Below are 26,665 nucleotides of genomic sequence, written 5' to 3' on the forward strand. Positions count from 1 at the left end.
TAAGAAATATAGAGTAACCACTTCTTTGATAATGATATCATTCATCTTAAATTTAACTTTTTAAATTTATGTAGTATCAATAACCAAGACTCCATATAAAATAATCAACAATTTAATTTTTTATCTGGCATGTCCATCAAGAAAAAGCTTTACTTCATTAGAGCTCTTCAAAAAATCTGTTTAAATTTTCAGCATATTGTTTCCGATATAGGATGGTCAAAAACATACTTACTATTGGAAGTATACATGGGAGTGCCCCTGAGGATAGATTTTGCTTCCTTTTCAAAACCTCAAGGGAAACCGCTGATCATTTCTTATTAGAATGTTATGCCACAAAAAGATATAGCGATAAAATTATTCATTTATATACCATCGATATAAAATAATTTTAAGGCCCACACATTCAGCTTTTCTTTACATTGGTCCATACTAAGACAAAATAAACTATTTTACCTCAAAAAAATTTATAATACTTTATAAATTTAAGTAAACAACGACCCCTACCATTAGACATGTTAAAATATGTAATAAATATCTTAGACTGTTGACTTTAGGATTCTCTTTTTTTTTTTTAACATAATAGTGGTGTCATAAGAAAATACCTATATAAGTAAAGCAAGAGTTAGGTTCGTTTATTTCTTTTATTCCTCTGCAGCTCTAAAAAATATGGTTTGTTGTCTCCTTCATGTTCGTGCAGAAAATACAGAGGCTTTTCTGGACCTCAAAGATCTTAAATCGTACTTCAAATGTTCCAGACAACAGGTAGTATTTGAACTATTTTTCCGAGTATGTGAGAAAACGGTTTTTATTACTCAAACCCTTCCTTTTGTGGGGATTCCTCTTCTTAGCAAGTAAGAGCCAAAGGGTTCTAGCGTGTTTTTTGGAACGACATTCTAATTTTCTATATGGAGGCCATACATGTTTTAATTCTGGATGGGGCAATTGGCCTTACGGACCGAGAAAGATTCCCAAGTCTTTTCTTAAAGGAAAGTTGAGCCATTTAGTTTATAAGTGAGGTTGACCAATGGACCTCAGCAACGATATCGGAAGATACTGTACGTACTTCAGAGAAATTAAACGTTCGTGTATGGCAATTCCCGACCCAGGGCGAGTTCATGTTTTGAAAAAACTTCCAAACTGACTTCACTCAGCCGATCCATATCCTCAGAGTATTGAGAAATTTTATCGAGGATTACTTTGTAGCTCCTCTGTGGTTTGTTTATAAAATATATTCCCTTTTCTATTAAAAAATGATTAAAATGAAGCACCAGAGCTCCTTGCTCCTGTACACTTTCCATACCCAGTAGAATTTCACTATTTTCCACATTTCAGATATATTTATCATGTATCATTTTTCTTCGATGGGCCATGAAGCTCGGCGTAAGATATTTTTTTTCTCTTTTTCCTCTGAAAAAATGTATTTTAGATTTCAATTAAATTTTGGGACATTTTCTAACAGTATGGTGTAACTCTTAGGAGGTGCAACCTTTTTGGTAAAATGTATGTGTTCCATGCAATTATTTTATCCCAAATGTTGAGGTTAAATTTATTTAACATTTTTCTATTATATCCCCAAATGGGCTGAGTTTTTCTGCTTTTTGAGGGCTCATCATTAGAGCAGAAAAAGTAGAAAAATTACAAAGAAGACTCATGGTCCTCGTAATTGATTTAATAATGACGAGAGGGCCGCCACGAAATACCAGGCAAAGTCAGAAAAACAATTAAAAAAGTAGGATTTAAGTTTTAATGAACTACTTCAAGAAATATGAAGAATTTTATATATCCTAATGATGAATAAAAATCTTGATAAAGGATCTCCTTATTTGACTCCTCTTTTATTTTCGAAAGACGTCTTTTGATTCCCTTACCTCACAAATGTTCGGAACCTTGCTAAAATAATTACAACCATTCTTATAATAAAATCGCCAAATCATTTCTGGTATAGCATACACATAATATATTCAGGGGAAAGGGAAATCAAATGCTTTGGGAATGTCGATGGTCATTACATACATTTTTCTCTCTGATTTGAGTAAATTTTGTACAGAAAAGGGTACGTTGTTCATAAGCTTATCCTTTACGAATCCATATTGGAAGGGCAGCAGATATGGAGTAGATATTTTATTTATTCTGTTAACTATCATATATGAAAATATTTTGTATATTCAGTTTTGTATGGTTAGCGGCTGATATTTTTTCAACTGCCCATGGTCCTTATTTTGCTTAGATATCAGGACAATTTGTCTCTCTGAAGCGAATTTGGGAAAGTATCCTACTGTCAAAACCAGAGGGATCTGATGCTTTGTTTGTTTCAGCATTATTCTTAACTGCTTCCATTAGTTTTTCTAATTCTTCAGTATCTTTGTTGGTAAGAATGTCATTCAATCGATCAGATCTTCAAGAAAAACTATATCTCTTGCACATTTATAGGAGTTTATTGCACCTGCTCCACGACAAACTTTTTAAATTCTTTTGAGGATCATTTCGTATTCAGAAAAACATCATTGCCGTACTAAAAATATTTGCACGTGTGCCCTCAATAATATTTATAACTGCACTATCTACAAATTTTCCTTCCAAAAAGTTGATTTCCTTCGGGACATCTAAAAACAATCCTTGGGTTTAGGTGTTTCTTTACCAATAATGTTACTCCCCTTTTGGGTTGATAAGAGAACTGTCATAGAAAGAAAACGCTATGAAGCTGTCTGGTACCAAAAAATTGTTTTCCATATTGCATCCTGTGTCACTTAATATTATTATTGTTGTTGATTCTGTTTTTCGTTCTTTTTTCATTTTATTTCATTTCGTTTTTAATTCATTTTATTTCATTTCGTTTTTAATTCATTTGAGCATTTTTAGCCTTTAAGAATAAAGTTGTTTTACTTTGATGCAATAAGTAATTAAATATTTTAATTATCAAAAAATTCATTATTTAAAAACACTCCCTGATACTTAATGAAAATTTTGAGAAAGGCAGAAGAATATATTTATGTTCTACAACTTAATGAATGTTCAAAATAGCCCTGAAGTAAATTTAATTCCTTTCGGTTAAATGGCGATAACTAAATGTATTTGTAAGATAACCTTAAATACATTACATCATTATCTAATAAACATAAAAATGAATGTTGTGGGTTTTTTTTACAGTAATATATTTTCAACTGTCTTTTACGATTATTCAACGATAATTTGTTGTACATAAATTAAACATATCAAAAAGTTTTTGCCTTTAGATTGAAATAGTGTGTTTATGACTGCTTCTGTATCAAGAAACATAAAAATAAACTTTAAAACCTACAAAAAGTCTTTTTTTGTAGCTTGCAATCTCAATCAAATAGTCTTAATATACCTACATATAAAAAATATTTTTTGAAAGTAAAAATCTTAAATAAAATTTTATTATATTTATTTTGCAAAATTTTTTTATCATTATTAAGTTACTTAACAACTTAATATGATTTTTTTCATTATAATCAAAATGTGAGGTTTTTTATAGACTTTCAATTTCGTCACTTTTACGTATTTATAATTTATCTTTTCTAATTTCAATAAATGTGATGTAAATATTATTTGAAATTGGGAACATGTACCTTTTAAACTATTTTTTTTTTTTTTTCAATTTTTGTATCTTTTGCAGAAAATAATAATATAAAATCATGAAAATGTAGTAGAAAATAAATTTTTTGAATAATTAAATCATTGAATCTTTTATATGGTCTCCAATGGACAGACTTCGTCTTTGCTATCCACTGGATTTTTTACTCTGAAGAATATCTCACTGAAGCTAAGACATTGCCTGGATGTTCGGTTATGATGTAGCGGCTACTCAGCATATTCGATGAATTTTTTAAAGTCAGAAATAAGAAAAACTTGGACCGTATTTTTAGTTGGTCCCTGAGAAAATTTAGAATCTTTTTTGCTGTTTCTAACCGTCTCCGCTTTCTCTGTTCAGAGGTTAGGTAACTTGTTGCCCTCCATGATTTTGCACCAATGTCATTCTGGATTGAAAATAATAAAATGTGTACCACAAGATAAGATCAAACCTGTAAATAAACTGGTTCTATTTTTTATTGGTACATGAATGTCATTGAAAATATTTGAACTTTTCATAATTTCAATTAAATAGGTCTTAAAATACTTTTTAAACACCCGTTAAAAGAACTATTTATATATTTATTACTTTATTAAAGACATGACTACGTTTGGTTAGAGCCTGATAAGAATATAAACTACTATTTTTACATTTATGTATGATACCAATTAGGAAATATATTTAATAATTTCCCTTTGTATCACAAATAATACTAAATTATGTCATATACAGTATAAGTTATATTCTTATAGTTATTTGCTTTTTTAAGAAGTGTATCATTTAACAAATAAAACTACAATACTACTCCTACTTACGAGTTAATCGAGATACAAATAGGGAAAAACGATGTATGTGGCCACCATTGGTGAATAGGAGACAACAAGACATCATCAAGATAAAGACTTGGCTTAAACCAGATGATTGTAAAACTTCTTATCAAGCATTGAATTAAAACAAACTATACGCAATTACTTTTTCCCCAACTTATTAAATATATTTGTTACAGAGACATATAACATATTTGATATAATGTATTTCAAAAATAATTTATATATGTATAAAAAGGAGCGTTAAGACAGTGAAAAAGTTGTAAAATAATACTTTTTTAATTAGTACTAATTAAATTTTACATAAAAGTTTTGTTTTTCTTATTTTTTCAATAATTCAAGAAAAACAAAAAACAACAACTTTCATTGTCTCTACGATTAAACCTTTTTTTTCTTTTTAGAAAATCAATTATAAAAATACATGGTATCTAGAAAAAAGAGATTTCTCATACAGTATGTCACTGATTATGTAGAAGATATCACTGGATGTCTCACTAAAGGAGATACATTTGATAATAGTTTTTAAACTTATTTTATAAGTAAAAAAATTATATTTAAAATATCAATCAATTCACTTATGTAATATTATATAATGACATAACTTGAGGTAATGGGTATTATATAGCTTTGTATGTTATTTACAATTTGTTTTCTTAATGTAATTTAATATTTCAATATTGAATTAAGGATTAGCTCATACATTAGGCCAAATAAAAATGCTCTGAGCCTTTTTGCTAGATGTCTTTACTGTGCCATATCTCACAATTAATACATTGCATTAAAAAGTTTAAAGTATACTTAAAGGTTAAAAAAAAAGTTCATTTACAGTTTTATGTTTGGTGAAGCCAATTGTTCCTTGCAACGTTACAAAATGGAAGTAAAAAATGAGAAAATTCGACACATTCTTTACCATCACTACGACCAAGGCGGGGCAGATGGGCAAAAAAATTGTACTGTTTATAGACATTCCAACAACGTCAAGTATGAGGCACGATTAGGCCAATCATCCAAAATGTAGATAAAATAATGGAAATTGTCGAATTTATTTATTTATTTTTATTTTACAGAATATAGCTAAAAACGCTCAGAACTTTTTACTTTACCTACCATAATAGCTATAACAAAAGGAAATCCATTGATTTACGAATCCATGGCTTTAGCAATGTGTATCACACGTTGTATAAGTACATCTGAGTAGATGGTGTTAGAAAGATAAAATTACCTACTATATTTTTGTTCTTATATAGTTTTATGAGTGTTTGTCACGGTATTGTTTGGGCACGCGTCAATGATAGACATCAACAAAGAGAAAGTGCGTCATATTTACAGTTTTTCTACGAAAAGGTGAAAATGCAAGCCAGGGCGCTGAAACTTTGTATAGTGTTTATAATCTTGATACTGTTGCAGCCAATCACTTGCAATTTTGGTTTCGTCAATTCCGTTCTGATAGTTTTGATTTTAATGATGCACTATAATCTAGAAGGATAATTGTCAAAATGTGGATACAATAATGGAAGTCGTCGAGTCCGACAGTCAAATAAGCACTGTTTTGATTGCTAAGAAGATGTAAATAATAGATATCCTTTTACTAATACTAATGGATGTCATTTTCATAAGGTTTTTAATGCCACTTTGACCATAAAAAGGGCTTTGAATGTTATTTTCTAAAAACCAAAACAATGTGTGTTGTTTTTTTTAAAGAAAAAGACAAACTCCTACTCATTTTTGCTTTAAGCTCCGCTAACGATAAGGCGAGCCTTTCTTTTCATTTCAATATTATCCGTGAATTTCCACCATTCTAGTGGGAAAAGGGAATGTTTAATCTTGTTTATTCTTAAAATTAAAATAATTTTTTAACATTCTTTTCCCTCTTAACTATAATAATACTGGGGTTGCTTTTACATACCCTAACGGATTACATCAATGGATTCATAGTCCAATTATTGAAAAATATATAATTGTGCTCAACTTTTTTCAAAGGTTTAGCCATAACATATTTCGGTCAACATTGCAGTCTCAGACCGTAGATGGATTTTTGAGTCTCACTCTACTAATCGACTTTCTCCTGATCAACACATGTATAAGCTGAACTAGATAAATTGGGAAAATCTTTAAAGGGTTATAACGAACGAACTATATGTGTTAAACCAAAAAAATTATTTATTTGCAAACTACAATATATGTTATTCAAATTTTCATAATAAAATCTGCCTCTCTTAATAACATCGGCCACACCGTGCCGGAAGCTATGGCAGTCTTGGAATACCTCATACTTTTTCAGATTTGTCATTGTTCGGGAATTGATTTCTCCACAGCCTCTACAGACGAATGATACTTAACACAGGACTCATGCTCGATCCTCCCCCAGAGACAGAAATGACATGGGTTCAGGTCCAGGCTGTTTGAAAGCCAAAAATCAAGTCTCCAAAAGTGAGAAATCCTTGGAATGTAAATTAAAAGTGAAAAACCAGAACCAGTACAATTGATCTGCACAAGGGGGTCCGGGGCTACCAAAGCTTCTAGCACCGTGTGATCGAAGTTATCGAGAGAGGCGGATCTCATTATGAATAATCAGGCTTGTCACCGTTCAGCTATTTTGGCGTTCCGTTCAACTTTCCAATTATAACGTAGTATCATGATTGTTCAGTATATATAATCACAATAGCGCGCTCGTTAAATAAAGTTCTACAGTTTTTGAGGCATATAAAAGTCGGATACTCAAAATAAGATTGCTGAATTAAATTGAATATAGAAAAAAAAAAAAACATTTCACGTATGTCGGGGGCGCCAAAGCTTTTATTGTCTAAAATGGCTATGGGAATTGTAAAAGCAAAGAATCAAACTCATTTAAAAAAACTAATAGCCGACTAAAAATTACAATATTTCATTTTCACAGAAGAAGAATAGCTATGTCCGTAGTGAATCAATCATATCAATCTTCTCTTAATCCCATATGTAAATATAGATGAATTAAGTCATAGTTAATTATTCAATTCCATTATATATATTATGACCAACTCTTAATAGTACTGAGTCATTGTATTAAAATTGTATATTTGTAGCACGTCAACCCAAAAGAAAGGTAAAATAGTTTTTCTCAAAATTGAACAATTTCCAACAAATTATAGTTCATTTCAATGAAAAAATTATTCTGATAAATCCTTTGGAGGCACTAGTTGTACTTAAAGTAGCCAAAATTTACCGACACATGTATAAAATTAGGAAATTCATAAATTATATTTCTAAGACAATATTGGGCAAAATTAAGTCAAATGGATAAAACAGAGTTTTTAAACTTTATTTCACACTCTCGGGTATTTCAATTCATGCCCGAAATTTGAATTCAATGCCTTTAATTGCCCATCTTTGAAATATTGCCTGTCATTTCATAAATTTAAATGATTGAACCTTTGTATAAATTATTCGTGTATTTTTCATAAAAATAAATATATATATATTTTTAAACTAAACCCTGACATTGAAAAAATACATTGCAGCCAAGATTAATAGAAATACTATTAACCTTGATTGCAACCAGTAACGTTAAACATATTATCTAACTCAAATATCTACTGAATGGGGAAGTACCTTAAATCCATAAGAAAAATTACAACCAAAATAAAAACAAAGAGTGTCAGAATGTGTTTCATTGAGTACAAGATAAATTTAATTATTACTGCGTAAAAGGGACATAAATAATAGTTATGTACTTTTTAGAGTGGTTAATTCACATTTAAATGAATATTAATATCAGGGACGTCTGCAGGGGTGAAGGCTTTAGGTCCCTCCTCAATTTCAAAAAATTGCCCCTGAATGTGCATTGTCGTGTTTCTAGGATACTTATCCCGTGGAAAGCTACACCCCTTCCGAAATTACTATCACCTATTGGAACAAAACGCTAAAATCTCATTTTTAACATTCAGCGTACATCGTTAAAAAAAAATCCGTTCCGTTCAGCGTTCCATGGAACCCCGTTCAATTTTGTGTTCCATTCACAAGCCTGTGAATAATTAAATGTAGATTTCAAATAATAAAAAAATTATGGTTCTACGCCATATAATTCGTTCGTTGTAAGCCTTTAATGTTTTTCCAAATTTATATGGACCACACTGTACACATATCAAAATCTTTAAACTTAATATGTTGTCATTTAACTCATAATCTAAATTTTGATATAGACTTGACCTTATCAGCAATTAATCTGTCATATCGTTTCACATCGAATTTTAAAGGACACCGATCCAGACCATACTTAAATGACCAAATTTGATCGGATCAATAAAAATTAGAAAGGTCTTAGGCCAGGCCTGCATTCATTTGAGCAACATTTATTTCAGCGAGGGTCATCTTAGCAACATTCATTTGAGCAAGTATTCATTTGGGCAATATTATGAAATAATTTACGTCATTATTAAACGTCATCACTCATCACCCACCAGAGTGTTGTTCAAAATCAAATGGGAGAAGTCTCGAAGGAGCAATCGGATAGAAATCAATATATATCAGCAATTGGAGCGTATCAGATTTTTTCTCAATTCCGTAAGCTTATGTGGAGGGACAAATTTACAAAACATATTAAGTGGGATGGCATTCAAACACTTCGATCGATGGGTCCTCTAGGAGTAGAGTCTTTAAAAAAAGGATGTGCATTCTCCGATCATTTTCGTTGTCCAATGTTATGAAAGTAAACCTTTGATTTATGAGCCATTTTTGACTTGATTCAAAACTATATTACTTGTATTTAGTTCTTTTTAGGAGAAGGCTTCACAGGAGTTGGGACGGGTCTTTTTGGGTGCTCTTTCATCACTATGCTAGCTTCATTGAATGCATCATCATTCATCATTCTTAAAGGAAGAAATAAACTTTAGATAGTCTCTATCGAAGGCTCTGTTTTTTTTTACAAATAAACACTACATTTGCCAATTTTCTATTAATTACTATTTAATATGATACGAATAACAAAATAAATATCTCTCTTTGGGTGGCTATGTTTTCTTTTACAAAAAGACATAGATTTGAATGTAACCTTCATAAATTAACATATTTGTAAGTGTTTATTCTGTTTTTTCAATATATTTTAAGTGTGTCGTAGAAATAAAGCATTTGTATATGTTCCGCTAAAATACACTGCCAGATAATTTATTCATCTTTAGTTATTATGACTAACAATAGGCAGATAATTATTCTTATAATCATTTCAATTATTTTCGAGGTATTACATGTTCTTATCTTAAATTTATAGAAAAGCCCAACACCCTTTGTCGTGAATTTCAATCTTCAATTCAAGGATATATTCTTGCACTTTTCTGCCGGTAGACCCCATTCTCAATGTTATGTTGATTTGGTATCCAAATAAAGGAATGCATCATGCGCCTGTAAAACAGAATTTGTACCTACAATCATGGTGAATAGCTAAGCAGATAATAAATGATTTATTTACGTTTCAAAATTTTAAGAGCTAATGAATTATACGAATTAGCACAGTTAATAAATTTCTTAAGGTAGTATTCATTTTTTTTTACAGAGGAATTACTCATTAAGGAGTCATAAATTCGAAAGAGACATGCATTTAAAATATTATTTCAAGTTTTGCCGAAAAAATGATTCATTTATTTATCAAATGATGATTAATTGAATGATTTGCTTTATTAGGTGCGTCCCCAGGATTTTATTTTGGGTGCTTAGTTTTTTGTAAAATATTTCAAAACCTAAATTTTTGCCCCCAGATCTAAATTTGATAGAATGACCTTTAATTTTTTAGAAAAGCAATAACCTTATTATCGAAAGCTGACATGAATGAATGCAATTTCTGATCATTTAGTCATTATGGTATTAACTTGTGCTAGAACAAGCCAATTTTGAATTACAAATTGATTAAGATTTACCCAGTTTGTTTAACGTGGTTTATTCATTAAGTTATCATAATTATACAGTTATAAAAATGGAATTTATCAAAAGCTGCCGAGGGGCTAATTATCTTTGCTTTCAAGGCTATATCTATAGGTCGGATAAGAAAAACATAAATAGTTTGAATTGGAGATGTGTTGAAAATGGTTTTAAAGGCCGAGTTAAAACAGGACAAAACCCAGAAGAGAGAGAAATTCCAAATGCTATCTCGGAACATAATCACATTCCTGATTCAGAAAAAGTACGGGTAAAAAAACTAAAATTAAACATTAGAAATATGGCTCTTTCCTCGGTAGAGCCTCCAAGAGCTCTTATAGGGGATGTTGTTCAAAATATTGGAGATAAAAATTTCATTGTCATTAGGAAAAATATAAATTTAGCCCAAACCATAAGACGAATAATGAAAAGATAACAGTGCTCCTCCATCGCCAGCGTCTAGGCGTGGATTTGAAATCCCATTTAACCTTAGATTTTTAAACTCAGGAGAATCAATTTTATTATTTGATTCTGGATCGATGGATGAAAATCGAATAATTATTTATTCAACAAAAAAGTGTTAAGAAATAATGAGCAGATACCAACATTGGTTTGTGGATGGAACTTTAAAAGTTAGTCCGATTATATTTTACCAATTTTTTACGGTACACGTACTAGTCATGGGCACAGTAATTCCATTGGTATATGCACTTCTTCCAAACAAAAGCCGTGATACATACAGCAGATTTTGGGATGGATTAATGAAGAACACATACGGAATTACATTTAATCCCATCAGTGTATTAGCTGATTTTGAAAGTAAATACGATATCTACAAATAAGGAGGTTTTTCCTTTGACTAAAGTTGTTGGATGCTTTTTCATTTGGGCCAGTCGTTGTGGAGGCAAGTTCAGAAGTCAGGGATACGACAAATTTATATTAAAAATGAGGATATACGAATTAAAATAAAGAGTCCTATCGCATTGGATTTCCTACCTCCTGATATAATTATCAATGCTTTTGAGATCCACACAGAAGCCCTTCCTGAGGATCTCAAGAGTCATTGCCGATTATTTCGAAGACAATTACATCGGTCGATATATGGGAAGAATTAGGAGAGAGCCGCGATATCCACTAGCATTATGGAATATGAATATACCAACAGAAGGTTTGCCTAGAACAAATAACTCTATAGAATCTTGGCATATGGCTTTCCATGCAGTGCCAGCACCCTTCACTTTGGAAGCTTCTCCAAACCATCATTAAAGAAAATGGATTACAAGAAGTTGTCTTCCAACAAACTATATCAGGATCAGTTCCTTTGCAAAAAAATATAATAGAATAAATGAGGCACCAAATAATGTAATTTAAAATATTAACAATTTACCAATTTTTGATTTTTTGCGTGGATGCGCGCTAAATATAGAAATGAATGTATAGTTTGAAAATTGAATTTGTCTTAACTTATTTTAATATATAATACTACAAAAAAACTTTGAGGTAAATATCGGGAGTCGTTGTGGACGAAAGTAAATCAAAAGAACGAATGAAATGTGTATTATTATTGCCGAGACCCCTCTGCACACTAAAAAGGTAAAGAAGGGTACGTACAAAACGATAGATAAATAAAATTACTATATTTACAAGTTGCAACTAATACTAATATGCCACGATAAACGTATATACAAGTAAAAATACATCACATCAGCTATTACTGATTAATATTAGACCTTCAACTATTAAATGTTTTTTGTTGCACTCATGAAACATACCAACCAATCCCCTATTTGATATAATATTCAACAAGAATGTGTCAAACTGAAACAACTATGTTGGTAATTGTGAGTAGATATTCGTATGATATTGATGTTGCATCATCACACGCGCTAAATAGTTAATTAGTCAATAATAAAAAAAAACATTTTAGGGTTAATGCATTTTTTTATATCTAATTCAGAATAAGTTTGAAAATTTATTTTATTCTATAATTCGTAACTTCTATAAAAACCAATCAACATAATAGTCAATTAAAGAAAATCATCATTTGGCACAAGAACTTAACTATCATCCACGAGTAATAAAGATTTCAAAAATCAAGACTCTCTATAGTTTATTTCTTCCTTTCAGAATGATGATGAAGCTAGCATAGTGATGAAAGAGCACCCAAAAAGACCCGTCCCAACTCCTGTGAAGCCTTCTCCTAAAAAGAATTATTACAAATAATATAGTTTTGAATCAAGTCAAAAATGGTACATAAATCAAAAGTTTACTGTCATAACATTGGACAACGAAAATGATTGGAGAATGCACATCCTTTTTTAAAGATCCTACTCCTAGAGGACCCATCGATCGAAGTGTTTGAATGCCATCCCACTTAATATGTTTTGTAAATTCATCCCTCCACATAAGCTTACAGAGTTGAGACGAAATCCGATAAGAGCCTCATTGCTCTTTCTAGACTTCTCCCATTTGATTTTGAACACCACTCTGGTGGATGATGAGAGATGACGTTTAATAATGACGTAAATTATTTCATAATATTTACTATATGAAAACGTCACTGAAATTAACATTTCTCAAATGAAGCTTGCCTAAATGAATACTTGCTCAAATAAATGTTGCCAATATGACCCTCGCTGAAATAAATGTTGTTCAAATGAACGGACACGCTTAGGCGGGTGTACAAAGAATTTCAAAAACAAAACCATACATTTATACAAACGAGTGATGAAAGATCAATAAAGTCAATCTATTTTTTATCACTATCGTTTTTCTTGCTAATTTATTGTTAGTTTTACGTTAACAAATGGATCATTTCATTCATAAAATAAATAATTTTTTATTTATATATCTATAAAAGGAAAATTTTATAAATACTTGTGAAAATCTACTTCCACAATACTATTTAGTTTTTCTGAAAGATCAAAAGATATATAGATATAATATATCAATTGTAAATATCATGTTCATTACATTCTCCATATTCCAACCTTAAAAAAACATTTTAATCAAAAAATAAGTAAGATACAAAGTTGAAAAATGCCCGAATTTTTCATTATTACCCTTTCATAGAGTGAAATTTAAATACATCATACCAGACCCCTATAATATAGGGCTATGCATCATACAAGTTACAAGATATAATTGAAAAAAAAAAAAAACTGGGGCGTGTAAAAAAAGTAGATCATTTGAAAAATTTGTTAATACTGGACGGGATTAACGTGTGCGTGGACGCATTTATTCCCCATTCCGGTGTTATTAAAATGTTTAACTGGACTCCAGAGCATTTATTTAACATAAACATTAATAAGACTCTATCTTCATGTCTTCCTCAGCTCCTGGAGACATCAAGAAAAGCCAGTCCTTCTCCCTCACTGTTAATCTGTAGCCTTCCTTAACCCTTTCCTCGAACATGCACCGTATCTCTGATAACTTCCGGCAACAAACGAAGAGGTGAGGAGAGGACGTTTCTTCTTTCTCTTTACAGCAACTACATTTTCTTTCTTCTTCCAGGGAGTGTTCGGAATTCGTAAAGAGACAGCCCGTCGCTAATCGATATCGAAATAGTTCTTGATGTGAGTTGGTAAAGGTTTCCTTCAAAATTTGTTTTACGTTATTGAGAACGGAGTCGTCAAGTCGTCAGCCGTTACTATGAAGTAGTCGTTTCTTCAACAAATATCTGGGGTTGTTATGCCTTAAACTGCCTGCTATTACCATTCTAACCGATCTATAAGGAATATTTCCTATAGCCAAGAGACGTGGTATGTTTTGGTATGTTTGGTTACCTACAGCTTTGCTTATCTTTGAAGCTCTTCCAAAGCTTCAAGACGTGACCTCTTACCAGGAAATTGTATGAGGTGTGCGTTGGTTTTCGTGGTTATCTAAGTTGTCCAGAAGAGGTAAGTCCGTCAGACTTGAGTAGTTCGTCTTGATTTAATAATCTATTGTTGTCATTTAGGGGTTCGTGTGGACCAAGTAACGGGAGAACTATTGGGAGAATCGAGTTCCAAGAGTAGGTTCTCATTCTCTGCCAGAAATTGTCAACTGATTTGGTAACCTTGCATAAGCTCCCGTGGACCTATGTGGAGTCGTTATTTTAGATCGTAGCTCACCTGCTCGAAGAAATATTTTTAAATTATAAGTGCCAAGAAGTATTTTACCAAGAATCAACCTATTGAACCAAGAGAGATTCAATGATTTCCAGCTTGCTTTGGGATTTAGGCAACCTAATCTCCAGTCTCTAACTGGCTTTGCAATATATACGGTCTCTTTTTATTCCATATGAAGTCCTCTCAAATCCTGTACATTATGGAGTTCCAGACTTTAATTTTATCTAGAAGATTCAGGCGAAGTGATGAATATAAGTTTTTTAAGTTTTCTAATTTTGACAAAATTAATTACTCATTTATTTTTATAGCTCCCTCAGGTTGGGATGTTTCAATGTTGACATCCAGGAGTAAAGACGAAATAGAGAACTTGAGAGGTGGAAATTTTGCCTTAAGAGCTGACTCCTCGGATGTGAGGACCACTGTTTTTTTAAGATTAACTTCGACTCCAGAGTTTTTATGAAACCTCTCCAGTGTGAGAAATACCTCTTTTAATCGAGTTTGTTAAGGTCTCGTTAGAGCTCTCCATGATAGTTGTGAGGTCATCTGGATACCATAGTGATTTATAAACTTTATCAACATATTGAAAATCCTTAATTTTTTTATTTCCCATTATTCCCGGTGAAGACATCTAACGACAATTCAAAACAGTGATGGGGTTAGACTATCCCCTTGTCGACACTTCCTTGTGCTAAGAAAACATATGCCCCCCACCCCCCTAACACTCCTAAGAATAGTGGCAATCATTCTTACAGACTTGTGTGGAAAAGATACTTCGAGCAATTCCCGGAGAATGAATCGGTGGGAGACAGTGTCAAAAGGGAGACCCGACATCCCAGGTGATTTTTTGGTTTTTATTATATGTCTTGATATATTCTATAATTTCATTTCGATTTATAGGTTCATCTATTCCAGAAAATTCAATCTTATCCTCTACTTTTTCAGGTCTGGCATCCCTACGAATAAAGCTCCACCACCTTGAAGAGTTCTCGAGACACCATCTATGCCAAAATATATAACATAGCCTGACTCGTCCAGTCCCCATATCGGTACAGGTTTTCATAGAAGTCAGAAGCCGTTTTAGAGACCAGTCTAGCGTCATTGGTTACTGATCCATCCGATAATATCAGCGAGTGCAATTTTTTTCATTCCGAAAATACTTCCTGGTTTTTATCATTCCCTTTACCATTTATATTATACTTTATTAGCTACGCCTTGGCTCTGATTAAATCTTTTTCTATTTTTATTCTCAATTATTCTTTGTAGCTCTGCGTTCGTCTCTGTTTAGAGTAAAGGTGTCTTCAAATTATACAAGCTGTTTTATAAGTCTTTAACTAATGTCTTCACCATACATTTAACTTTCAATACAATCAATTGATAGTTCTTATTTATATTACTTTCTATTTATTCAGGATATTTATGATGCTATTAAAAAAGTCAATATATTGTTCAACTCATTAATCTCTTATACAAATCTTTATTCAAAATGAATATTTTTCCTACCTGTTTGATAGGAGCCTTTTTTAAAAGGATCATAAATAATGTTTGTGGTAGTTGGTAATGGATTTTATTCAAAAAAAAAAAAAAAAAAAAAAAAATGCACAAAGAATCTATAAACAAGTGCCATGCACTTTGATTTTTTTTTTTTTCAAAAGGATGTGCAAATGCAAAAATAATTAATTAATTAACTTAATTTGGAAATAATTTCACATCTTAATTTACAGATGAATAGTTTATAACCACAGTATATTTCTATTTAAACAATGTCAACCTTTATAGAGTTATAAATTTCAAGGTTTGGTTAGCAGTTGGTAATATGAGCATTATTTTTTATGTCGTAACTATTTTCATTATTCTTTAATCATAAGGGAGATAATATATCATTATAAATAAAGATGTGAAAAAGGTCAAAGTCTCCTTAAATTGTAAAACCACGTTTGAAAAATGGTATAAAATATGGGGATACTAGATATTTGCTAAAATAGATCCGTATAATTATTGTCTGCTGGTGACAATTGAATTTTCAAAATATGAAGGAAGAATTCAAATAGACATAAATATTTGCATATTATCAAATAATACTTTTTTTAAAATTACGCTCGCTGTGATATTTACCTTTTTTACATCCCTAATTATATATAAAATACATGAGTGTGTGCTGATGAAATACCTATAGTAACACTGAGGATTTGTTGGGGAGTGATAAGTGTAAGACATGCTTGATTCATAGTTAGAATTGAAGCTCGGTATCGGAGTTATTTCTGCCTATTTCCTTACTAAACAAGGCGTAAGGTTTGTTTTAATTTCTTATATCTAGGTGTAACAAATATAATAATGATTAATGAAAGCAAAGCTGCTCTTCAAGGAAAATTATTATTATTTTGGGTTAACATATTAATTTGCGCAAAAAGTAATTTGGTATTTTTGCTTTATCTCAATGTTTATATAAAAAGTGTAGTATGCACCTTTCTGTTCGATAACTTGTTGCCAAGGAGAATTCAACTTCATACTAACCTTGTCCCTATTGGTCAAAAATCGTTGTTACTATTTAAAAAAAAAAATATTTTGGTACCCTATGGGAATTAAAAAAATAGGCTGAAGTTTGTGAGTGTTTGAAGTGCGTTTATATTGAGCGTTGTATATTTTGATATGTATATGTAGGGATGTGATTTTTGTAAAGACAAAACAAACACAGTTCACAGATTGAAAAAAAAAGAGAAAAATATAAGTACGCGTACTTTTTTTTCACTAGGAATGTGAATATTGACTAAATTGAGATGAGTATAGAAATCCCTTTTCTAAAAGAGTCATAATAATATGGTAACTTTAAGATACAAAATATCTGCTGACAGAGATCACTATAAACTATAGTGCTTCTAGCTCCCTGATACGTTGGAATTTTGCAAATAGAGATTAATAATTAATAAGAGCGTTAATATAATTTTTTTTAAATTAAACTCCAACTCAATTTAGTGAAAATATGAATATTAAATAATTATATTTATATCTCAAAATAACCATAATATTTTCCTTGAACTAATGATACTTTAAATGTGGAAAGTTCTCCTCTTTATAGGAGTAATTAATTTCCTCCATCCAAATTATATTACAGGAAGGTAATTCTAAGAAGGGTCTTAATTCAGTATTCTCCTCATCTTCTACAAAAACTAATTATATGGAATATTTAATAGGTACACAAGCTATCTTTGCCACCACTTTGGTGCACTCTCTGGGGCAAATGCGGGCTCTTAGGCAGCTGAATTTTTGTGTTAGGTAGCTTGTTCAAAGCTGCACCAGTTAAAAAAAAAGAAAAATGGAATCAATTGATGAGTTCCTTGTTCTAAATATTTGGAATAAGGCACGGAGCCCTCCATGGAATTTGCACCGGAAGCAACAACGAAATAATTGTTCGAACTCTGAGACTCAGTGAGAAGTTCGCTCGTAAGGTTAGGCGAGAATGCGAGGCCTCTAAATGACTTGTCTACCTGAAACAGCTAAAAAAAGGTCTAAAAGTCTCCTAAGACAATTTAGACAACTTGATCTCGCCGAACTATGGGCCTTTAAATCTGAATCCGATGGATTTGTTTGTGTGGGGTGCGATTGAAAGACAAACCAACAAAATCTCCTACAGCACCAATGACGAACTTATCAGTCAAATCAAGAAGGAATTCCAAGGGACAAAGTGACGAAGGCCTTCTCAAACTTTTGGTCTCATATAGAGACTGTAATTGAGGAAGGATGTGATTTTATTGTAGGAAATATATGAATATCCATCCAGTTTTCACGTTGGAGAGAAAATTGCGTTTAAAAAAATAATTTTTGTTGGACAGATAGTAGGTTAAAGTCTTTGTTGGAACTGTCGGGATTAATGAAACAGTGAAACGTAAAATATGCTCCAATAAATATAACATCAAAAAGCTCACAAAATGTTCATGCCTTGTAAGAAAATACGAAAGAAGAAAAAATTGATAAAACTCTAAAATACTTTTTTAACAGTAACAACGGTATGAATATATATTTGATTAGCTTTATTGTATAGACTCTCATATTTTGGTCCAAAAACCAGGAGGCTGGCCCGAAACCCAGTACCTTGTAGCTCGAATTAGCCTAAAGCCCGATCTACCTATAAGAATAACAAGTTATATCTTGTTGACTCCCCAAACTCATGTTTTTAAGCTTATTTCAAATAAGGATTTTTTTTCTTGATGTTTTATATTTAAAAAAGTATTTTAAGCTCTGTAGCTGATATGATATTTATGGTTGTAAAATAGATCGAATACCTAAAAAATGATACAAAATTTAAATGAAGTAATTATTATAATCGTTTAACAGTTTATTATGTAGATACATCCCTTTTATTCTTTGCCCAGTTCACTGACCGCTTTATATAAAGGTTATTAATTTAATCTTTTTTATTTCACTTCATGAAATAACTCCATTATTAAAATGATAAGTGGTCCAAATAATGTATTACTAATATATTTTTTTACATCTAATTTAATATTCTTTTCAATTATTGGTTTTAGGTACATGTAGTTTCTTTAGATTAAAAATGCAGTATCAGTATATTTTAAATTACTCAATCGTTTGATTTTTTTTTTGCCCTCCTAAATTTATTTTTTTATACTTGTAATATTGAATATTTTAAAATTTATAAATATAAACAAACTCCTAATTATCATTTTATATTGATATGAGACACAATAATAAATGTAATGATAACATTATTTTTTTTAACGCTGTAAATTATAAGCTGAACATGAACACCGTCGTTAATACTCAATTCTTAAAATTTGACAAGACAAGACATTCTTATACGAAAAAAGGAAACTGTAAAATAAGCAATCATTATTTCAAATATGATTGCAAAGGTCATGTGAGGCGCTAGGTAATTTTGCCCTGAAGCCATTTTGCTCAAGGATATTACGCCTTAATATATAAATAAATGAGATTTTAGGTAATTTTAGATTATAATTAATGTTCCTTAGGAATTTTTTAATCAAAATATGTCATTTATATTACTATAAAACGCATTAAATGGTTGTTTTCTGTTGGAAAAATGATAGAATCATTCCCTGTGGAATCGAGATAGCTCATGGACAACGCGCTTGGGAGAAATTATTATCTTGAACTCAATGTGCGTAAATTTGCGCCACTGTTATTCCTAGAGAAATAGATATACTTTATAAATATGGACTTCACACAAGGTTTGTAGGTTAGATGGAGTAAATGTAATACTATATTGTTTACTTATACTTAATCAGTTCAAATCAATCCAACATTCAATTAAAGGAACATATAAAAAAATATTCCCCAAAATTTAATTGGATACACCAACGAAATCTCACTACGTAATGAATTCGAAAGAAGTTAGTAATGCAATTAGTATAAAAAGAAAACTAAAATGAATAAAAGTGGCAACGATTTGTATAGAAAAATTGCTAAACACTTCTCCGTTAATAATTATCAATAGATATGATGGATTATTCATACTAAAAAAGACACATAGATTGGTGAACAAACATAATACATCATTATTCAAACAGAAAACAATCATTTAATGCAATTATGGTAATAAATATTACATATATTGTTTTAGAAAATTCAAACCGAACATCAATTTGAACAAAAAATACCCTATAACAACGTATATATCTCATTTATATATATTTTATAGCCAAATATCCTGGATGAAAAATGGTTCTAAGATAAAATGTCCTAAGGAGAAATGGTTTTAGGCAAAATTACCATTCACCGTCATAAAAAAAAATGGAAAGAAGTATATATTCTCTTTCTGCTAAAAACTTTGCTATTCTTTGTACAAAGTTCTACATTGTTACTGTAGATTGCATCATTGACAAGAAAATGTAATATACTCATTTACATAATCATATTAAAAAAATTCCATTTACGTAATACTTGTATGCATGTATAATATATAGCAAAACATAGTCCTTCTTTTTGCAAATGAATTTGAATAAAAGCTGTTGTTTGCTAATACACTTATTTTAATGTGTAATAATATTAACTATATAAGGATGTTATAAATTGAAGATTATATGTTAAATTACAGCTAGTTCGAACAAGGTGTCATGTGGTAAAAAAATAACTAACCGGGAGGAACAATTAAATCTGACGCAACTTTGTAGCAGCACCACAGACATATATGTTGTACTGGCATTGATTTTTCTATTCCTATTAAAAATAATGCAGCAGCTGTATTTTTTCGGTGCGGTAGATTTAATCGTTCCATCACGAATAAAAAATTCCATTTTTCTACGATGTCATCTTTAGTTAGCACATTTTGATATGAGACATAAGTTTTTATTTCACCAATAAGGATTAAAATACGACATTAATCATTATTTTGCGTCAATTAATTATGATAGACATTATTTTTTCCTATAAAAAAATATTTAAAAAGTCTTTTTTAAAGTTATCTTATGGGGCAAAAAGAGAAAAAACATAAGAAAATTTTGATATTTTCTTTCTATAAATATAAAAAAGAAAAGAAAAGATGCGCGTTATACGCAGATCATTAATCTTTTCTAACTTTTCTTTTTTTTTTTTCGATAGGACAAAAAAATACATATTTTGGATAGATAAAAAATGTCTATCAAAATTATTTTATATAAAATAACTGAAAACGTCTTTTTTGTATCTATATTAACTAAGAAAATAGTTTTTTTCTTTTTAGTAATTTGATAGAGTTGTGGACCAAAAAAACGAATTCGTAGGACCCTGAAAGTTTACATAAGTAATTTTCATACACTAAGGCAACTTTTTCTCTAAACCCGCAAACGAAACTCGAAAAAAACTGAAAATCAAACCAGTCTTTTATACATATAATACGCAGAGAATAAGATATACCAAATCTATTTATGGATTTTGGAAATAAATTGCTCCGGTATCGAATGTCCACCTTTTCATTGTTTCAGAATAAGACACTTCAAGATCCAACGAATAAAAGTTGTTCTTTTTATGGTTAGAAACCCTGACATCTTGTAAAAGTACTCAAAGATGCCAGGTATTCGGCTAGCCGTGAAGGGGTAGTATGTAGTATTGTGTTGATCCTTATTTAGGAAGGAATACTGCAGTCCTGTTCAGTTCAGTCTTGGTCCAGTCCAGTTTAGTCCTGCATATCAGTACTAAATCATATTAAGTTCAGTCCTTCGTGACGTCACTCAACTTAATTTCTTCTTTGTTTAATCAGTTTCAGTAGTACGGACAGTCCAAAGGAATGATACTCTATTATGTCCCAAAGACTGGACTGAACCGAATTCATTAGGACTGACACAACACTAGTATGTAGTAAGTAATGTTGTTCATTATACCAATTTTGTATTTGTACCGGAATACTGACTACTTCAAAATGGTACTATAAGGACTTTTTAACATCGGGCACGATTTGCCAGATGCGAGGGGCTAATATCATGGCAAAAAACTCAGAGGATTTGTGACCACAATTGCGACTGAAACATAACGAAATGTGGAAAATTCAAGCTCATAGCTTACTTTCTATCACAAGAAAATGATGCTTGTTACAAAATAGCCTTGAATAACAAAGTTGATAAAAATTATTGAAATAATTACAAAGGCTGTAAATCACCCGCTCCTTTATAAGAGGAAAATATAAAAATGACTATGAAATTAATGAAACGGTTTATGAGTTATGGCAAATAATAAAAACACTCATTCAAATTTAATTTATAATTTGGTAACTACAAAAGTGCTGGAGTTAAGATAATAGTTTCCAATTTCTTCAATGAAGTCTAAATATACTATTAATCAAATCATATTGTACAAAAAATAACAACTCTAACCGGGTTTTTTTAATCTCTATATCATATGAGTCCTGAATTCACAGCCAAACCAATTGAACAATTTTCTTGAATTTTTCACTTAGGTGAAAAGATGTTTCTAAATAACATTTTTTTGCCTTAAAAGTCATATTGTTTCAAAATAGCATTTTTCTATAAACGATTTTTATGAATAACAAGCGATTATTTCATATAATACAAAAAATAATGGACTTAAAATGTTAGGAATTATCATTGCTACTGTTGTTATATATCACTTTTTTATAAGGACATTATAAGGTTCAGAAAAAAAGAAAAAGAAAAAATAAAATAAATAATTTTAGACAATTTTATGAAAGATGAGCGAATGTTAGTCCAACTTTAATATATTTTCATTTCTAAACCTTTTAATCTCCATTAAAAAAAAAAAAAAAGAAGAAGAATTCCGAATTTATTTTTATTTAACTCTCCTGTTTGACGCCTTGCAAACTTATTCCATCTCCTTATAAAAAAAGGGTGTAATGGTACATGCCAACAGCAACATGCAGCGAGAATCATTTTTAAATTTTATGGTTTTTGTTTTATATTAAGCAGATTAATTTTTAATTACCAAATGTTTATGTACACTGGGCAAACCTACTCTAATTACAATTATTTTTAAAATGACAATATCGATTCTAAGATAACCGTGCAAAGAAATTTCAGCATAATAACGATCCAGTATTTTTACTCGATTCACAAACACTTTTCACAAATGAAAAAGTCACTGAAAGGAAAGTTTAATTGATGAAAGTTGACTCAGGACATAATTAATATTTGGAAATTATTTTTATAAAATTATGATCAATATATTGCTCTCTCTGCCAGCGAAAATAATATGCTGGACTTTGAGCATACGAATATAATAACATCACTATCTATCAATAGGTCATGACCGTAGTTAACTAATAGTAGTTGCTTTATATAACCACGAATAACAGAGGCAATCAATTGCATTTTGGACAAGTTTTTTTTAAGCAAGTGGACTAATATCTATGGGTCAATATTGACCAATATTATTAAAGATATTCGCTATTTAAAAATGACATTAAATAAATTTTTTACCGCCGATCCATAGTCGGTCGATCTCTAAAAAAAGAATGTGTATTTGCCCAATTTTGGTTAAAGAACAAAAACAGTAAGAAAACGCTTATAGAACATGGCTTTGGTTTTTTTTTATATTGGATAAAATTAACATATCACTAACCTCCCCCCCCCCCTCCGTTAGTGAATATCCTTTTTTATTAACTTTGATTAGACTCAAAATTAACGCATTAAATCTTAACTATATTAGATTTCAAAATGACCAAGATATAATTTGAGATTATAATTGAGACATTATAATTTCATTTTCAATTAAAACTTCAATGAATTATTTATTACTTTTAACGAACTTTTGGTACTAAAAATGTACTTATTAGTTTTGATGGGATTGAGTGTAATATATAGAATGACAGCTCATATTATATTTGTAGCAAGTTGTGTACCTTAAATAAAAAAAACGAAATATACGGAGAAAAAGAATGACTTAAAAGTTAATCAATTTATCAAATTCACCAAACTTTGATTAAAAATTGTAAAATTTGCGAATAATTCCAGGAAAATACATTTTTGCATCAACAAAAAGTTAGCATATATTCTAATAAAAGTCTCAGAAGCATATTAAAAATCTGTTTAAAATTAATTTATATAATACATATTTTAAGTAATTATATAAAATTTGGGCTACAAAAAAATCTCAGTTCATAAACAATTATTTTTCTTAATATTATAATTTCATGTACATATATTTCCTTTGTAATAAAATTAGAATATACTACAGAGATGGACTATTTTCTATTACAGTAAATTATATTCTATGGAAAATATTATTGATTAAGTAAAATATTCAAAATATTTCGTAGTATTAAATGAAATTTGATAATTAAAAAAGAAAAAGGAAATAAATAAAAGAATAAGAACTTATTTTCTTAATGCAGATATAAAATCCATATAATTTGTTTAAGTTGTTGAGTACTCACTAATTTAAGCTTAAATCGACTCATAATAAAATCGTAATAAGTATGATCTTATGAATATGAAAAATATACATAAATAAATTTTATTTTTATCATTGCTGAACTCTAAAAGAAAATATAAAAGGTCTTAGAAATGATATGGTTTTGAAGAATGCAATCAAAAAAGTTAAATTGATTTTTAAGTACATACTTATTCGAATGATAAAAAAAATCGTTTTACAAAAAAATAAATTAGAATTTAGATTGAACAAAAATGTAAATTCGTATATATAATAAGTTGTTATCTAAAATTGAATCTTTCTTTTATTTTGTATTTTTTTCCTCCCGTATAATTTGACGTTGTTGCATTTAATTTGTACTTTTTAACTTTGTGTATATTTAGGTCTTTGCTGATTAATTTCATAGAAGTATTAAATGTCTTGATTTGACAGAGGGCATTGAACCAATAATTAACCATTTGTGATTTGACGGTTTATACTTAAGTATTTATTCATAAAACATTAAGTTTTTCTTGTGCATGGCCTGATTTCATTGCTAATGATCGATGAAAATGGACACAGATCAATAAGCGGTCTTATCATTTAGATCTATTTTGGTCAAATTTACTCTAAAAGTATTCAAATTATTGTTTTCCAATCGCCTTGAATTTTGTCTTCATGACTTGAATGACGTCATCCTTCTATTGAGGGAAGAAACGATCGTTTCTACGGTTATGGCAAGGGTAGAGAATAAAAAGCTTCTTGTCAGAGAAGATTGTGATGATCGATCCATATTTTTTCTTCCAATACAAAAGTCATCGGGATCTCTCGAGACGTTGAACTCCTATGAATTAAGAGAGACGAGGTATCTGGCCCCTGACAAACAATTTGAGTCGAACAGTTTGAATCCCAATTGGGCCATAAGGGGATAGTTGTAAATGAAACGCGAGTTCTTGTCTAATGGGTCTAATAAGATCATAATGGACGATTTTGGTGATAATTTCGTCTAAATTATCCCATTTTGGACATCTGACACCTTCCTTATGCTTAATGATTGCATCTTTGTTTCTCTTTTTCCCTAATAACTTCCTTAATTGGTAGACAAGAGTCTTATTTACGTCCCCGATTCGCAAAATTAGCTCTATATTAAGCCGTGAATAAATAAACTAAACTATGGAAATATAATTATAAGAAGTCGTGTAATTTAAGGCTGTTACAAAAAAATGTATAATTAAATTATTTTTACAAAAGTATGTTACATAAATATGTCAAAAAAAAAAGTCATTTTCTTCAAAATATGATTACAAAACTTTTTATACAAGTATTTTATAAATTATTTTGATGTAATTACATTTATTTTTAACATTTTACATAAATTATTTTTATTTAATTGCTTTTACTTTTATAGCTCTAATATAATAAATAACTTTTATTCAAAAATGCAAATTATATAGCATTACATATTTGCAATGCATCATGTAAAAAAATATTGATTAATTAATAATAAAATAAGTAATAATGTTGTAATAGAAAAGAGGAAATTAAATTTAATTATTGTAAGGGAAACTATTACTCCAATTAATGCAAAAATATTTAAACTCAAAATGGTTCACTATTTATTAGAGGATGTTAACGCAATAGCAAATCAATGTATACCCTATACTGTTGTCAGCTTGGATGTCTTTGCTTATTTTCTCCTTATTATTATTCTGAAAATTGATTGGTTATGTTTAAGTTAGCTCTTAGTAAAATATAAACAATTCTTAAATAATAATTGGTTACAGGAAAATTTGCCGTGCTCTTTGAACCCCAAAAACTTAACCTACCTATTTTTACTCCTGTTTAGTTCATCATGGGACAAGTTCATTGCAAGGAAAGCTCATACCAAAGAAAAAACATATTTTTTTAAATAACTATTAGAGAAGGTAAAATGAGTGCGTTGTTTAATTTGCTTGTAAAATTATGTATTTTAAAGAGATAATCTAGATAATTTGAGACACTCACAACTAGGAATGATAATTAAATGGGTAATACATCTACACTCAATTTAAATAAATCAAAATATTTTAAAGCTATGTAGCAAATTTGATACAATTTGTAGTTAAGAGTTAAATAAAGTGTTTTGTTAAACATAAGTTTTTATTTAAATTAGGAACTTATTTACTAGGATAATGAGTATATTTTTTTAATGATTAAATCACTGTATTCAAAAGTGGAATAAAATACTACATCATAATTGATTATTTTTATTAAGATATACTCCAAATGTATATATTGTTGGGGATAAATTTTCCGCGCGATAAACTTTTAGTACACAATAATAGTTATATTGATGGGTAGAATTGGTTAACTACTAATTGATTTTATCGATATGTACCTATATACTTACAGTTGTGAAAGTATGTCATGCATGTTAGATATAA

The 26,665-nt window shown here is 30.0% G+C and overlaps 1 protein-coding gene and 2 long non-coding RNA genes across 5 annotated transcripts in view; 2 read left to right on the top strand and 1 right to left on the bottom strand.

Moving 5' to 3' along the window:
- Nucleotides 1-26,665, bottom strand: part of LOC121132634 (uncharacterized) — a 225,924-nt gene that overhangs the window by 48,829 nt on the left and 150,430 nt on the right. The window lies entirely within an intron of this gene.
- On the top strand, nucleotides 13,606-13,925 carry LOC121132636 (uncharacterized). Its single transcript, XR_005869402.2, has 2 exons — nucleotides 13,606-13,755; nucleotides 13,816-13,925. It is a non-coding gene; the product is annotated as an uncharacterized lncRNA (long non-coding RNA).
- On the top strand, nucleotides 14,265-15,869 carry LOC121132635 (uncharacterized). The gene is made up of 3 exons (XR_005869401.2): nucleotides 14,265-14,653; nucleotides 14,720-15,247; nucleotides 15,354-15,869. It is a non-coding gene; the product is annotated as an uncharacterized lncRNA (long non-coding RNA).

The sequence above is a fragment of the Lepeophtheirus salmonis genome, chromosome 2, assembly GCF_016086655.4.
Source record: "Lepeophtheirus salmonis chromosome 2, UVic_Lsal_1.4, whole genome shotgun sequence".
Lineage (NCBI taxonomy): Eukaryota > Metazoa > Arthropoda > Copepoda > Siphonostomatoida > Caligidae > Lepeophtheirus > Lepeophtheirus salmonis.